Source organism: Chelonoidis abingdonii, chromosome 2 (genome assembly GCF_003597395.2).
Source record: "Chelonoidis abingdonii isolate Lonesome George chromosome 2, CheloAbing_2.0, whole genome shotgun sequence".
NCBI lineage: Eukaryota > Metazoa > Chordata > Testudines > Testudinidae > Chelonoidis > Chelonoidis abingdonii.
This window is the reverse complement of record NC_133770.1, coordinates 195,436,364-195,454,113: the sequence shown is the minus strand read 5'-3', so window position 1 is coordinate 195,454,113 and position 17,750 is coordinate 195,436,364. Positions and strand designations below refer to the sequence as shown.

Genomic DNA, 17,750 nt, shown 5'->3' with positions numbered 1-17,750 from the left:
ATTTTGGTGGTGAAGACTTCAGGAATCAGAGAAACACATGCACTAAGATTTGGGACATACTACAAGATAATTCCAAAAAGCGCATTCTTTTAAAATAAAAACAACATCTGAGTCCATCTTTTAGTTCACTTTCCATCTCATCTCTGATCTGTCTGTTGCAATTACATTTCTAAGAACCCCTTTTATAGTGCACATTAGTAACCGTTTGGTCATTTCTCATGGGAGGTTACCATGAGAAAAATGTCATGAAATATTCACAGCCCAACTTTATAGATAGCACTTTAAGGTTCATTAAATGTCATCCACCACAACTTGGATACCTGGGGGTTTTCGTAGCCTAAAATACAATGCACGGCATAAAGTGAGCATCTAGAATGTAGTTCATAATCACGCATAGACAAAAGTTGGACTATGATCATGTGGTGGAATCACCTTCACAAAATACATAAATTGAACACATGAACAATGACAGGTTTATCAAGGAGCAAGAGGAAGCCGACATTTAAAGTATGACCCTGAAAGGTGCAGAGTGCCTCTTGTGAGGTTTTGGACATGCTCAGCTCTCAGTGTAATCACTGTGAATTGATGATGCTCAGTACCAGGCAAGCTGTGCTCGGCACCGTGCAGGAAGAGGTTCTTTCAGATCACAGAATGAGTTCAGCTTTGCCAACTCCCAATTTTATTGAGTCTCATGATATTTGGTGTTGTTCTTCTAATCCCCAGCTCTTGGGTGATGCAATTACGTGAGAATCTCAGTTTTCATTGTTAAAGTAAGTTTCTACGTTCTCATGGTTGTAGAGAAAAGTTTTAAAGCATAAGCCTAAAGGCTCAAAACCAGAAGGCAAATAAAAAGAACTCAAAACATTAAAAAAAATTATGACTTTTAAGCCAAATAATATGATTTTCCAGGATTACCTCATTATTTGTAATGCCTGTGGTTGGCTACGCCTCTGAATCAAAAAAATCATCTCTGTGGAACAGCAATCATACAAACAGAAAATCAGGAGCCACACCGAAAGAAGGGAAAGGCTACAGATCGTCATTATACTATTTGTAATTGATAATACCATCTCTCCTATTACGGAAAATTTAAAAATATATTAAGAATCCTGAGCATCGTGGTCTGCATCAAATGTACCAGACACTACTACATTCCATCAACAGGCATAAATCTCTGTTACATGTTATCTTTATTAAATGTGTCTTGCCCTTTTCACTGAAGCCCCGCAGAGGGATACCACACTATACAGAAAAGATGAAAAACAAAAGACCTTGCAAAGCAAATCATGATTACAAGCAGTGAGGAACAGCATTTGAGCCCCTCCCCATACATAAAACATAGGATTTCTCCAGCACACACAATACAACTGCAACTCTGCTTTTGTGGCTACTAGTTCAAGTCTCCCCTGGGGACCAAAATTCCACCTGCAGTCAACTGGTTAAAGAGATCCTATCATTCAGGAATGAGAGAAACAGGACATAAACTGTAATACTATTTTAATATAGGATCATCTGATTCTCGTCAAGTAGGGAAAGAAAAAAAGACTGCAACCCAAGTTCACAAGCCAGTATTACTGTTTTGCAAACCAAAATTAAGACTAGCTTTTCAATGGCAACAGTTCAATAGCTACTGACATGCTGTTAAAAATTTAAAGGTAAGTTTTCCGGGAGGGTTTGCTCTGTTTTCTTCATTTCAGGCCCTGATCTATTGGACAAGGTTATCTTTAAAAAAAAAAAAAAAAAAAAGGTGGGGGGGAGAGGAGGAAGAGAATTATTCCATACCCTCCAGGTGAATAGTGCTGAGTCAGATTGTACTGATGACAGCTATGCAAAAAACTTTAGTACATATCGCTCTACTTTCCGCAAACAACTGACAGCAAATCAATAGTGCAGACAAAAACTTTCAAGAAGTCAGTGTTCGGAAAGATTCTATTTGCAGCAACCACAAATTTTATTTAACAAGAAGCCCCCAGGAAATGATACAGTAGCAATCACTACTTCGGTCAAACCTTGGAAAGGAAGCATATTGAAGAGGACAACGCTAATCTCCCCAACAAGAGCCAAAGTATCTGGTAAAAAAAGTTATGTTTTCTTCTAAATGTCAGTTCTGAAACTAAAACTAAAAAAAACGCCATGAACAAAATATCAATATTTCATTCTCCTTCTGCTTTTCTAAAGGCAACACTGAAAAGCTGCCCACCTTAGGAAAGGAAAAACAGGTGCTACTGACACATGAATCACGCCAGGCAACTATAATCAAAACTAGGCCTTTTCATAATTATTGCTTCATGTCCATTCTTGTACAGATACTCCTGTTGAACTAAATTACTTGAGGAGCTGCTCAGAGGTCGAGACATCAAATCCCTAATAATAGTATTTTTCAATGACTAATTGCTTAAAAGATCAACTTAAAATAGCTTGTCTCTCGCACCAAAAGGAATTGGTCCAATAAAAGATATTGCCTTGTCTGTCAAATTAAATAGGGCAGCTTAGTGTCCTGATGGTGGAGCTCTATACTGTCAGGTCAGAATTCGATTCCCACTGCTAGTCATTAATTTTTCAAGAAGACAGAAGCTGGCAGTGCTAGAAAACCAGCATGTAGACTAGAAAACCCGCATGATGTCAATGGGAGTTAGGTGCCTAAATACTTTTGAGGTTCTGGTCATGGAGCTCCATATTGTTATCAGAAATCTGTATAGCCTACAGCATGTTGTCTGGGTCAAGTGCATGACTTAGTTTTAGACAAAACCACAACTCCTTAATCTTTCATGTCTTGAGTTGTATTGGGTAATTGCTCATCAACTCCAAAGGCACTGAAAGATAAGATACTGCAGAGTTCTAATCCTCTTCCTTAACACTGTCCTTGTAAATGGGGCCATTGTGGGGGTTAGTAAGAGGAGTTTGGCCCAGATTTTTAATGATACTTAGGCACTGCTGCAGTCATCATAGCAACCTCTGATTTAGAAGACCAAGTTTCATTTTAAAAAGGGATTTTTAAGACTGATGAGTCTAAATCTTAAGGTCCTAAGTGCCTAAATTACTTTTGAAAATGAGGCAGGCTCCCAAATCAGTTGGACATTGCAACTCTGAGCACAGCAATGCCTGGAGACCTTTAAAAATCTTCATGCAGAGTTGTTGTAGCCATGCTGGTCCCAAAATATTAAAGCAGCAAGAATGGTGAGGTAACATCTTTTATTGGAACAACATCTATTGGTAAGAGAATAAGCCCAAAAGCTTGTCTCTCTCACCCACAGAAGATGGCCCAGTAAAAGATGTTACCTCACCCACTTTGTCCATTTAAAAATCTAGACCTTTGGCTGCAGTGCTATCAGAATGTTGATGACACTAAGGTTTATTAATAGATACGTAAATTTTAAGTTCAGAAGGGATCATTATTTAATCTGTTTTTACCTCCTGCATAACCCATGCCAGATAATGTGTGTCTCCATCTCAACTGATCAAGCAGGCGTAGTTGAGAGACTAAGGCACTGATAAAAAGCAACAATGAGTCCTGTGGCACTTTAAAGACTAATAGGTGTACTGGAGCATAAGCTTTCATGGGTAGATATCCACTTTGTCACACGCATGTGATGAGACCCAGCTGCTCAATCCAAACAAGATGGTAGTGTTGCTGGTAGGTTGAGAGAAACAACCAGAGGAGCTGGCAAAAATAATATCTGCCCTATGACTGAGGGCACTCAACTCACATTGCTAACCTGAGTTGACAACGTGGCTGTCCGTCTAGACTAGGATTACCAGATAGCAAATGTGAAAAAATGGGACGGGGGTAGCGGGTAATAGGCGCCTATATAAGAAAAAGTCCCAAAAAAACAGGATTGTCCCTTTAAAAACAGGACATCTGGTCACTCTAGTCAAGACTAACAGCTGCACTTGGAAGGTCACATGCCAGAAGTGGTCAGAAAGGCATTTTTCAAACTGTGCCTGGCTAGGCGGGGCCAGACTTTTGTTTTGGATAAGGATCTTGCTACTATCATCTGTGCCTTTGTCCCATTAGATTACTGCAATGTGGTCTATATGGGACTCCATCTTAAATCAAATGAGAAGCCAGAACTGGTACAGGAGGCAGCTGCCCACTTGATTTGCAGGGCACTCCACAGAAAGCACCTGACACCTGCCCTCAGAGTTTTGCACTGGTTAACTGTGAACTCCTAGATAAGATTTTTTTTTTTTTAGGATGTTTGTTTTGACCAGTGAAGCACTAAATGGCCTTGGACCAGCCTACCTGAGAGATGGCCTCTAACACCATGACACACTGCCACGGCTGGTTGCACTCATGTTAGAATCGCTTTGATTCTACAGAGAAGCAGCAGCTGGCAGGGTGTTCTCTATAAGGACCTTAGGGCTCTGAAATGCCCTCCCCACCCCTGATCTGAAATAGCCTGACTTTCAGGACATGCTACAGATCCCATTTGTTTCACTTGGCTTTTGAAAAAGTGGTGAATGGGGTGTTAGCATTTATATGCTGCTTCTTAGTAGAAGAGGTGAGTTTGACTGTGTTTGGTTTTGTAATTTTAAACAACTGGCAGTGTGCTCAGAGCCTGTGTACAGGCTTTGTTTCATTTCTTCTACATATCAAGGAAATACATATCTTTTCTGGGAAACAATTATACTTTGTGTTTGCACTTTACAAATCCTAAATCTAAAGAAAAAATCTGAAGCCAGAACAAAATTATTCTAATTAAATTAGTTTGTTAACTTTTTGTGCTCTCCTGTATGTACTCACAAGAAAGATCAGAATGAAATAAGTGAAAAAATGCGTCACCAATCATGGGGAACTTGTAAGAATCTTTGGTTGTTGTTGTTAATTCACGTTTTCTTTTTTCTAGCAAACAGTCTCTTTTTCATGAAAATGAAGGATCAAGAGCACAGGTTAAGACCAGATACAGTGCTCATACATGATGCAGAAGCTTTCTCGAGAACAGCTCTACAATTGCATCTTAATGCTGACCTATAATACACTCTTTTCTACCAGCCCTGCTCCTGCTCCCTCTCCCGCCCGTTACAAATCAAATACTGCTAACCATACCAAACTGTGTGACTGTGCCAACTTGTGATACATTTTAAATAGGGATTAGACCGAGTCCAAATTCATGTTCACTTGTGATCCAAAATTTTGAACTCAATTTAGCAAATGTACTAACAAATACATCATAATATGCAGAGTCCTTTAATATATACACCAACAATTTATTACATTATTTTTTAAAGCGTTCACTGCAATTTTATTTTGTCCTCCCTCCCTCATTTTAGAATCATAATAGTTAAGACACAAAAAAACTGCTTACATCCTTAACTCCACCTGTCTGGAAGGGCAGGATATCAAACACTGATTTTGGACTCCAAAGACTGAAAAACACTCAACACTTTCAAAAATTTAAAAGAAAAAACAAAAAAAACATACAATTCAAGTGGTTTTAAAGAAAATCCTACTTTCTCAAAGGTATAAAACTATGAAATAGAACTGAGTATTACGGGTTAGTAAATTAGAAAAAAAGGCTCCATATTGTGTATTTCTCTCTGTGTGAGTGATAAAGAGAAAAACCCTGATTTGATTTACTTTTCCAGACTTACCATCTCTCGTTTTCTCCCCTTCTACTGCCCTAACATTATTTCTAAAGACAGGAGTAATCAATGGCGAAGTGAAGGTTATATGGAAAACTATAAACTTCATCAAGAGAATTATTTCAACTTCATTTGAAAAGTTGCTCTGTTGGGCTGTGTCCAAGATGTACAACTATACCAGATGGCAGAGCTGGGATTTCATGATTACTGCCACGAACATGAGACTACAGATGGAGCTACACCAGTTGATAACAACTGGAAATCTCGCTTGTCGTATAAATCCCCACTTTGAACCTTAGAGTCCAAAAGATGGGGTACCAGCATGAATCCCCCTAAGCTTAATTACCAGCTTAGATCTTGTAGTGCTGCCACCAAAAGGGACTTTATGCAGTCTGCGTACCACTCTGGTCCCCCAAAACCCAATTTTCCCAGGGGCCAAGAGCGTCCCAGACCCCCTGGATCTTAACACAATTGAAAGTAAACCTTTCCCCACTGTTGCCTCTCCCAGGCTTTCCCTCCCGTGGTTACCCTGGAAGATCACTGTGATCAAGACTTCTTGAATCTTTAAACCGAGAGGAAATGTACTTCCCCCCTTCCTCTTTCCCCTCCCAAGAGGCAATACAGATTCAATTGCTCCCGTGAATCTAATAACATAAAGAGGAAATTCAACTTTACCCCCTCCTCCTCCCCCTCTCCCGAGAGAGAGAGTAGAGAGAGAGAGAGTAGAGAGAGAGAAGAGAGAGAGGAAAACACAGAGAGCAGGTTTTCCTCTCCCTTCTCTCCTTTCTCCTCAATTCCTGGTGAATGTAGACTCCCTCCCCTGGCGGTCTTACACCAAGATAATCCAAAACAATCAATTAGATTCTCTAAAAAAAGAAAGGCTTTAGGATAAAGAAACGAAAAACACAAAGTTGTCTCTGTAATCAAGATGGTAAATTGTTACAGGTCTTTCAGCTTATAGACACTAGAGAGAAATCCTCCCCCCTCCGCATTACATACAACATTGCAACAGAGATACAAATTCTTCCAGCCAATACACATTAAAATTTACCAGCCAGATACACATTTGCAAATAAAGAAAACAATCAAAAGACTAAAATCGCCTTTCTCCTGGTACTTACTAAAATTAGAACAGAAGAGATTTTTTCAGAAAGATTGGAGGAATCTGCTTACATGTCTGGTCCCTCTCAGAACCCAGAGAGAACACGGACAAAGAAAGAACACACAAACAAAGACTTCCCTCCACTGAGATTTTAAAGTATTTTGTCTCCTGATTGGTCCTCTGGTGAGGTGTTCCAGGTTCACTGTTTGTTAACCCCTTACAGGTGAAAGAGACATTAACCCTTAACTATCTGTTTATGACATGGCCCAAGATTTTTAAACCAATAATAAAAAAAAAAATTAAAAACATTCTGGTGTTCAGCAATTTATACCAAAACTAAGTAGAATACAACAACTTTTGGCTTAATAATCCTATTTTGTAATTTCCTCATGGCCAAGAATGTTTTCCTTTGTACCTGTACAGTATCCGAGTCTTTTCATACAAATGAGCACAACACTGCATTCTGGCCTATCGGGTGAAGGTTAAAGCATGTATGATCTACCTGTCACATGCCTCAGTCAGTGAGGATCTCACAACTGGAAGTATGCTGCATAGCAAACAGACACGAGGCTGACTGATACCTGTTGAGCATGCTAACAGGGTCCACTGAGCAATTAATAAGATCAGCTCTTAACATAGTTAGGAGAGGTTTGAAAATAATTTTTTCTTGCTGAGAGTGTAATTCCTTGTTCAACAGAGCTAACAGAACTGCCACATTTCCATTCATCCAGTTAGCTTTCACAGTCTTATTCTAAAAGCATATGGATGAATCCCCAATTTGTATTTGTTATGAACACAAATCTACTAATAGTGAAGTTATTTGGAATTGTTCAGGCATTGTTAAAAACAAAACTAAAAACAAAAAACAGCCAGGGTAAAGTCAGAACCTGATATTGCTATATATTCAGCCTCAGTCCAGCTGAACACAGCATTCAAAACCAATCAATCAGGCAGAATTCGACACAAGTATGGGTGCTACGTTTGCATAATTTTTGGTGGTGCCCAGAACGGATCCAAGCAGAGCTGTCCCATCCATAGGACAGACTGGGGCAATCACCCCGCCTTGTGCTTGAGGGGGCCCCGTGCTTCAGGGGGATGCAGGGTCCAGGGTGACCTGGGGAGTTAGTGGGAGGTCTGGTGCAAGCAGCAACGAGAGACCCAGCCACAGCCACCTTGCTCCGCCCCCCTACCCTCATTCCACCACCTCATCTCTTTCCAGCTTCTGCCCCCTCCCCTGAGTGATACTGGGAGAAGCAGAGCGGGGCAGGCTGGGGCCGAGTTGCTTGCTGCTGCCAGCACCAGGTCCCCTGCAACCTTCCCAGGCCACCCTACATCCAGCATCCCCCGAAGCACGGAAAGCCCAAACACTGGTGTAGCCGGGCCCGTGTTCCTAAATATTGGTAGAGCACCAAACGCCCACATAACTCGCCACCTATGGACAGAAGGGCTTCCATTATGGTTTTGTTTGAGATCATTGCTCTCCCTATCAGAAGGTAAGATCAGAGGAACTTCTGTATGCAACACTAATACAGCAAAACAGATTCTCCAGAGCAAAGAAAATGCACAATGTCTTAGGTGATGTCTGATCACAACATCTAATAGTTTGCATTCAACAAAGCTTTTTTTTTTTTTCTTTAAAAGAGTGGATTTACCACATCCTTAATTTAGTGCTCATGAAAATGAAAGCCATACACTAACATTGCCTAGCACTAAAAATATGAAGGACCTTGCTGAAAAGTTTTTTCATAGCGTGTTGCTAATGCACTTGAATCCTGACCTACAATATTCCTGTAGAATTCTAAACTGTTTTGAACAGAAAATTCATATCACGCCAAATTCTCAGGTGGCTTTGTGATTAGGGAAGTAAAATGTTAACTGGTTAACCAATAAGCATCAGTAACATATTCAGTTAATGTTTAAATGCCTAATGTGCACATTAAAAATGCCACAGCAATACCATTTCATAGCGTATCAGGAACTAGGTTTCGCACTGTTAGGAGTCAGGACCATTGTTATGTAACTGACGTCGTAGGCATGGGAACGACAGGTGTGGGGGGGTGATTTAGTACCCCCCGCCCCACACACACAACCCTAGTTCCCATACCTATCTTGTGAACTCTTTCATGTTTAAAAAGAAACTGTTTAAACTATTAAAATTGTATCAGTTAAATGTTTAAGAACACTATTTACAGCCTTATTTATGATATGGGCAAAAACCCATTAGGGACTAGGTTTAATTTGTACAATATTTGTGACCTAAGCAACTTTCAAAACCCATGTCTACAGAGATTAAACATTTAGCCACTATGCCACCCAGGTGTGGCCTGTAATATTAAATGACACTTGGATATAAATTTTTCACTGACCGAATTATACATCATTCAGATATAGTATTATCTAGTCTTTACTGGTAAAAACAGTCACCTTGGTTTAGGCCCAAGATTTCAGTTTTGACTTTATAAAAATGTCTACAACATAATATGATCAATAAAATTAATATGTAATTAGGAAAACAAAAACAAAAAACATGCAACCTGATACTTTTCTTTCACAGCATTTTTACCTTGGTGGATCATAGTTAAATTACATTGTATCAACATCCATTAAATGTTTATCTGTAAAGCCATGAGAACTTAAACATTACGGTGCAGTTCTGTGAAAAATCTTGCAGTATTGACTAGAAATAGCCTATACACAAAATAGCAACTCTCTAAAAGTGAGAGAAATGTTTTGAAAACAAATATATCAAATAAATGTTCATAAATGGTTAAATATACACACACATACTAGGACTGTAGATCAATCTCAGTTAACTCACACAACTAAAAAAATTACAATTAAAAAAATCATCAATCAGTTTTAATCACCTTGTTAAACAATAGAATACCAATTGAAATTTACTAAATATTTTTGGATGCTCTTCTACATTTTCAAATATATTGATTTCAATTACAACATAGAATATAAAGTGTACACTACTCACTATATTTTTATTACAAATATTTTCACTTAAAATGATAAACAAAAGAAACTATTTTTCAGTTCACCTCATACAAGTACTTTAGCGCAATCTTTTATTGTGAAAGTGCAATTTACAAATGAAGATTCTGTTACATAACTGCACTCAAAAACAAAACAATTCAAAGCTTTAGAGCCTACAAGTCCACTCAGTCTTACTGCTCATTCAGCCAATTGCTAAGACAAACAATTTTGTTTACATTTATGGGAGATAATGCTGCCCACTTCTTATTTACATCACCAGAAAGTGAGAACAGGCGTTTGCATGGGAATTGTGTAGCCAGCATTGCAAAGTATTTACATGCCAGATATGCTAAACATCCCTATGTCCCTTCATGCTTCAGCCACCATTCCAGAAGACATACTTCCAAGCTAATGACACTCGTTAAAAAAAAAAATAATAATGCCCATTATCCTCCCTGTCAATCAGGGTGTCATTTATCAACTCAATCCTCACATTCAGGTTGTGTGTTAATCTTCCTGCATTTTCCTGAATAACTCCTCTAAGAGTATGGCCTTTCCTCTGTGTCCACACAACTAAAACTCTCATCCAAGTTCATCATCCTCCTCTTGTGTGTCTACTATTGCAACTTCCTTTTCTCTGGTTTTGACAATCCCATATTATGCCACCTCTAACTATTCAAAACATTGCTGCATGTGTCATTATTCAGATTTGTTGCTTCAATCACGTCACTTCTCTCTTTGACTCACTCTTCTCTATTACATCAGACAAACTATGTCTTAATTTATAAAGCTCTTTACAATCTCTCTCTGCTCCATCTACCATCTTTTGTGCACTATCAAGATGTCTATTCACAACTCTGCTTTGCCTATGATGTTGGCCTTCACCACCCATCTATTAAATTTCCAAACAAGCACCTTTGCTCATGCATGCGAGTTGCTCTCTGTAACCATCTGCAAAGCCACCTCATTTTCCTTGTTCAAATCCTTCCTTAAAAATTCCTATCTGCTGTGATGCCTACAAAAAAACTTGACAATGGTTTAGCAGCTGGTGTGCTCATCATGTGGATCAGTTTTGTCTCACTGTTTTCTTGTGCTTCCCCAATCTGTTTGTTGCATCCACCTTACACTCAGATTGCAAGTGCCTCAGGTCAAGGACAGTCTTTGTTTTATGTCTGAACTTTGTTAAGCACAATGGGGCCCTGCTCCATGACTGAGGGCCCTAGGTGTCCCCGTAACACAAAACAACAACAATCCAATTTTCCTTGAAGTCTATGGAAAGAGTACCACTGACTTCAGTAGGAATTTGATCAGGGTCTCAAAAACACAGCCTGGCTTTTTATATTGACCACTGAATTGTCTTGCATTTTAAACTGTTTGCAGCAGCTAGCATGCCCCACAGGATAAGCATTAATACAACAAATTATTGCAAATATATCACTGAGGTTTAATATAATCTACCTAGGCTTTTCTACCATGCCCATCATTCCAGTATCTGAGGCCTCAAATCAACAAAGCATTTAAACATATGCTTACCTCTACCCTAATTTCAGAGTGGTAGCTGTGTTCGTCTGTATCAGCAAAAACAGCGAGGAGTCCTTGTGGCACCTTAGAGACTAACAAATTTATTTGGGCATAAGTGTTCATGTGCTAGAACTCACTTCATCAGATGCATGAAGTGGAAAATACAGGAGCAGGTATAAATACATGAAAGGATGGTGTTCAGTTTGCAAACTAATTCCAGGTCTGCAATTTCACACTGGAGTCTGTTTTTGAAGGGTTATTTTTGTTGAAGAATTGCCACTTTTAGGTCTGTTATTGAGTGACCAGAGATATTGAAGTTTTCTCCTACTGGTTTTTTAATGTTATGATTCCTGATGTCAGATTTGTGTCCATTTATTCTTTTGTGTAGAGACTGTCTGATTTGGCCAATGTATATGGCAGAGGGGCATTGCTGGCACATGAATTACCAATGTGATATATGCCATCATCTATTTCCCCCCCCAATAATAATTTCCCCCTACTGTTACTCACACCTTCTTGACAGCTGTGTCGCTAAAAGGTGTGTAGTGTAGACATAGCCTTATATCGTAAACTCTTCAGGGCAGGGACTGTCATTTCACCTGTAGTGTATACCGTCTAGCGCCGTTTTGGGCTAATAAATAATGCCCTCTCAGATCCTGTGCATAATGCAATCAGTTTCTAATCCTTCAACAAACTCTCAAAACTCACTTCTGTTTAGTTTTTCAATGACAACCCCACTTCTGCTTTCTTTCCTGATATGGCTCCTTCAAGCCCTAAAACACAGTATTCCACTGCATTAAGAAACCAGACAAACCAATATTTCAAAAATACACAGCATGTCAATGGTCCGTGCTGCATGCAGATGTTACTATAATCATTTAGTCTAACATGATTCACTAGTTTTAGGAGTCACTTGGAATTTGTGTATAAAGTGAGTAAGAACAGTATATCCATCCCATCTCTAAATAAAAGCCATTACATGTACACACTGAACTAGACATGAAACTTAAAAAGTTACTAAACCACATTCATAACTAGCAAAAGGAAATAAAAATCACAATGCCAATCAACCGTTCCACCAGTGACAATACATGATAGTATTAAGAAAAACAATCAGTAACCTGTAATTGAAAAGCGAGCCCAGTCACAGTGCAGATCCAATCTGCAGAGATCTCAGACAACCCTATCCTAAGCTATATAAGTTACGGTTATCTGCAACACTAATATCTTTCAAGGAAATCTCTCTTCTCTCTGTCTTTTTCAGACGATTTTTTATTTTAATTTAATCTAATCAGTACCAGTGTCACTAAATTTGTAAGTCTAAAGTATTCGGCAAAAATTTTAATATATGCAGTACTGTGATTATGCGCATTTGTGGTTTATTCATATCTATATTTTGGTGACAGCTGTAGTTGAGGCCTACTGCACTGATCATAGAGTTCAGAGCCAGGAGATCTGAAATTTAGTTCTGACTCTGCCACTGAGTAATTGTGGAACCTTGGACAAATCATTTAAGATCTGTTACCCCACCAGTGAAAACAGAAATAATACTTACCCATGTTTGTAAAGCACTTTAAAAACCTATGGATGAAAAGTATTATATATGGAGGGAGTGATGACGCGTACTTATTGTAATTACAGTACCTGTGTTTTGTTTTTTTTTTAAGAGGATATAAGTGATTAGGTGACTGTGAACCAAAGCACTGCATCTCATTCAATAGGCACATGGAGCTGGGTTTAGGAGTCACCATTTAGGAATGAAAGTCCAAAGAGAGAACAAGTTTGTTCTGAGAATTCTCATTGGCATCCAAGACTAAATAGCTCAGTTTGCATATTAGTGATTTAAACGAGAACATATTGGAACTTCTAGTCATTAACCATAACATGGCAGATTTTTGGAAAGAGCCAAGACAACAATGTCAAGTCAAACCGTGACTAGTTACTGCTATAATCTGTAGTAATTCAACTATTTTTGCAAAACTAGGCCTCAATTACTTTTTGGTTTTCAGGGCAAATGATGAACTTAAGTATTTCCCCTTTTGTCCTTTGCATTGTACTTGTTTTATAGGCCAAGTGAGGCTAATAACAATACATTTTATTTATGGAGTTTCTCCCACCTTTGCAGAGTTGTTTGTCATGACAAAACAACAAACAGCTATTCTTTGTCTTTTTCTCATGACTTATCAGCTTCCTTTAACTGCTTGATCTATGGTCTAATACAGAGGTAGGCAACTTATGGCAAGTGTGCCAAAGGCGGTACATGAGATGATTTTCAGTGGCACTCACACTGCCCGGGTCCTGACCACCAGTCCAGGGGGACTCTGCATTTTAATTTAATTTTAAATGAAGCTTCTTGTAAATAAGGTTTTTAATATGTTTTTTTACATACAACAATAGTTTAGCTATAGATTATGGACTTATAGAAAGAGACCTAAAAACATTAGAATGTATTACTGGAATGCGAAACCTTAAACTAGAGTAAATAAATGAAGACTCAGCACACCACTTCTGAAAGGTTGCCAACCCCTGGTCTAATAGAATCAAAGCTTAATGTAAGTCCACTTAAGGCACTAATTTAAATGGTTCTTTATTCATTTGTGACCCTCTAATTGTCACATGTGCAGAATTATACTATATTCTCTTGGCTCTCAATAAAATCTGTACAACCCATAGATCCACCTACCCAGTTACCCATCTACTTTCTCAATGCTCATTAGTTTAAGATATGAAAAATATATAATCCATGACTCCTGACAGCTGTGGCCAACATTTTCCTTGCCAATTAACTACTCTGGAGATATTTTTATGTCTTCTTTGGAGTTTTTATTTTCAGCTCATCTGCCGACACAAATCAATACTGTACTAAGGTAAGAGAAATGTGTTTTACTGGTCCATTATTATACATTTTGTATGATTTTGAGCACTTCAACCTCTTCCTCCCACTCATGAATTTCAAGTCCTTCTGCTGGGCTGTCCAACAGTTACACCACTTTATGTACCACAGTGACCTAGCAATGTTCCACACATCTTGTTAATCTCAGCAATATCGAAATGTTAAACTAATATTGCAAAAATCCACATAAAATGAATACATTTTAATATATTCTTATCACTTGAGGGTCAATCCTGCTCCCATTAAATGGAGAGGGAAACCTCCACTGATCCAGGATCATGTCTTTGGTGTTTCTGATTTTGGTGATTTTATTATGCACTTTCTTTTGGTAATTTTCTCCATATGGGGGGGGGGGCGGAATCAAACCCTCAAATGTAATATCTGATCAGCTGAAAGATTGGATTGGGTGCTCCCAATGCACTATCCACTCCCCTCTGCATTTGATTTAAAACAACAGTATACACATTTATCATTTCCTCTCTAAGGATAAAAGAAAAATCACACATTGACTTCTTGCATGTGTGTGCTACTTATTTGTAAGTGTAAGATCAACATACCTACTGTTGCTACAGAATGAATAGGTTAACACAAAAATACTTTAAAATTGCCAGGTCCACAGCTACAAATGCATGAACCACTTAAAAATCAAATAAATCCTGGAGTGAGAGCTTTGACAGCTATCCAATAATCTAGTGCTACTATAGAGGCTCACCCTACCAGAGATCCCAGTGCAACACACAGAGAAAAACACTGATGACAGCAAGAGAGAGAGCAAAGGCCAAGCATTCAAAGACCCCAAAAGGGAGTGCGTTTCCAGCGAGTGCTGACAGAAGGAACCACAAATGCACTTACACTGGGCGATACACCACCCTTCGGCAGCTAGCAGCGAGGGCGGGACAAGCACGTTCCTGCTACGGAGCCCAGTAGCTTTGTAAGTAAAGTATCAAGTAAAGTTCAAGCGCATGGCGAGCCTCTGGGTCCCCGGAGGCGGCCAGGTGAGCTGGGCAACAGTGGCAGGCGAGCGGCCCCGCCCCCTCATTAGCTGGCGCTTGCGGCTGGGCTGCAGCGGGTTGCACTAGGCTGGGGGTTTGTTTTGTTTTGTTTCGTTTCGTTTTTACTCCGTCCGGACAAAGCCCTGAGCTGAAACCGGAAATCCACGGGCGTGATCCCTCTGCCTCTCGGGCTCGTATGGCCAGGCCCGCCCCGAGGTGGTGCCGGGGCCGGATAGTTGGTCTGACAGCAAACCCGAAAATGCAGGTGGGGCGGGCAGCGTAGCACGAGTTCAGCCTGAGCCACGTCTGGGGGCCGCTACCCGCTCCTAACACACACACACACACCCCGTGCAACGCCGGGCCGAGCAGCGGGCCAGGACCTGTCCTCCTGTCCCCTCTGCGTGGACCCCTTCTCCGGCTCGCCCCCCGGGGCATCTCCACCCCGGGACCACAGCCGGGCTGGCAGGCCTCTCTCCCCCGGAAACACCTTTGCTGCCACGCAGGAGCGGGCCAAACGCCTGGGAACACCAGCACTCTGCTTTGCCCCTTGGCAGCCGCTGAGCAGTGAAGTGAAGCCGGGCACCTGCACCTGCCTGGCCCGGTGCTGGGGACACCTGTGCCAGCGCGCAGGCATCCCGGGGCCGGCCTCTCTGCAGCCCTCCCCCCGGAGGAGGTCTCTGAACGGCGGTGGGGGGCACCTAATAAAGGGGAGGGCAGCGAGGCAAATACCCACCACGTCCTCCCCGCGCCCGCTACTAATGAAGAGCCCATCGGGGGGGACAACAGGCACGTGTGCAGCCGCCGCCGGGCAGGGGCATTCACCCCAGCCCTGCACCCCACCTCGCCCCCCGCCCCCCCGCGGGGCTGAGCAGAGCCAAAGCCATGAAAAACAGTAACAACGCACCCAGCGCGTCCTCTCGGGCTCCGGCGGGGTCTGCGGCATCCACCAGCGGAGAGGCGACGTGGAGAACGACACAGGGGGGGAGACCCCCCCGCAGCAACCCAACCAGGCTGGGGGTACAGGCTGCAGCCGCCGCCACAGAGGGGAGGGACGAACCGCCTCACTCCCCCCAGCAAACCCTGGGTGCTTCCGTCGCTCAGCCAGGAGCTGCGGCTTTGAGATACAATTGCCAGCGTTGCTGCCGTCACCCAGGTTCTTCCCAAGGTGGTAGCGAACCCGGGCGCCTGCCAGCCGCTGCCGCCACCTAAGGCAGCTCCCCGTGCGGCAAGGTAAAGTCACCCGCCGCCGCCTAGCTCCAGCGGAGAGCTGGGGTAATGTGCTGCACCTGGGCTCAGGCGGGCCGCGCGGGTGTCATGTCAGGGCTGGGCGGGGCTGCTGCGCCGCTCCAAACCAGGAAGAAGAACTAGAAAGACACAGACAAGATGAAGCTCGTGGCTCGCTGCTCAGCGTTTCGAGTACAGTGTAGTTGAGCATCAAAAAGCATTATGGGAAATGAAAGCAATGGCCCATGCAGTGGGATAAGCCCTTCTGGGGCTGGACAAGCGAGGCAAAAGAAACCTCTGATACCTGTCAGAGGTAGTGCAGTGTGTAAGGAAGCAGAAAGGGGGTGGGAGGGGAAATGATATACTTCACATTTAAAGAAAACACACACAGGTTTGCAAAAAGGCTAGGATTGGAATAGAGCTCAGCTCAGTAGTAAATAAAGCACACATGCTGCATAGTACTCTGTGCAAATCTTCAAGGGACACACTGAATGCATTTACTGTCCTGACACAGGGGATCTTTTGTATTAGGATCAAGGCCCTGCAGCACCAGTAGACATGTATCCCACTCACTACACCACCTGTAATCAGATTGAGTGTAATGGAACTACTGCTTTCAAGATCCAGTGTTGATAAGTCATAGTTTTATTGCTAGCCTCATAGGAGGTGGGGTGTTTCTTAAAGCTCCAGAACTAAGTGTCCTGTTATTATATGAGAGGCTCAGCAAATTTCTAGCCCTTCCATGTGTAGAGAAGAGTTCAAAAACACTGACCCTAAAAGGTCAAAAAACTAGAAAGCAAATCAAAACCAAAAGTGTCTAAAAAAAAAAAAGTTTTAAGCCAAGCCTGAGTTGGGGGCCAGTTGACTAATATGCTGCTGGCATATAAATATATATAATGAATATGTATCATCTGCACAACATATACACATAATACAATATTTGTGCTTAATGCATACTCCATGTGCATATACAACAGTGATGTAACTTTGACTAGCCTATACCATGATCTTGTTCATTTATGCTATGTATCCCATAGTACCTTGCCTTTGCTGAAGCAAGCATTTGGCTCAAGCAGATAGGAGACTTGTCAAAAATTAAGATAGAACAAATCTGTATCTTAGTACAAGCTGGGTAAGTAACCTCATGAGTCAATACCTGGAATGCTAGTATCCAAAAGAAAGATAAGGAAGGAACAAAACAAGTTAGGGAAGTGGAACAAACTGAGGGCTTGGAGTTTAGTAACATGTAAAGAAATGTCTAACTTACAAAATCATATAAATAATATCCACTGAAATATGTAAGTTGGGTAGCATACCTTCTGCATGAGATGAATGTTGCATAGGACTGCTCTTTGGAGACTCGTATCATATACAGAACCTTTTTCCTGTACCATCTTAATAAACATGACTAAAATTGGTTTGTTATGAAATATATTCAAGAGATCATGTAACC

The 17,750-nt window shown here is 41.1% G+C and overlaps 1 protein-coding gene across 2 annotated transcripts in view; it reads right to left on the bottom strand.

Annotated features, from left to right (window-relative positions):
• MBP (myelin basic protein) overlaps positions 1–16,405 on the bottom strand; it is a 198,752-nt gene extending 182,347 nt beyond the window's left edge. For both annotated transcript variants that reach the window (XM_032773290.2, XM_032773289.2), the window contains exon 1: positions 15,978–16,405. The gene's annotated coding sequence lies outside the window, so the exon portion shown is untranslated. The remainder of the gene's footprint in view (positions 1–15,977) is intronic.
• Between the last annotated feature and the right edge of the window lie 1,345 nt (positions 16,406–17,750).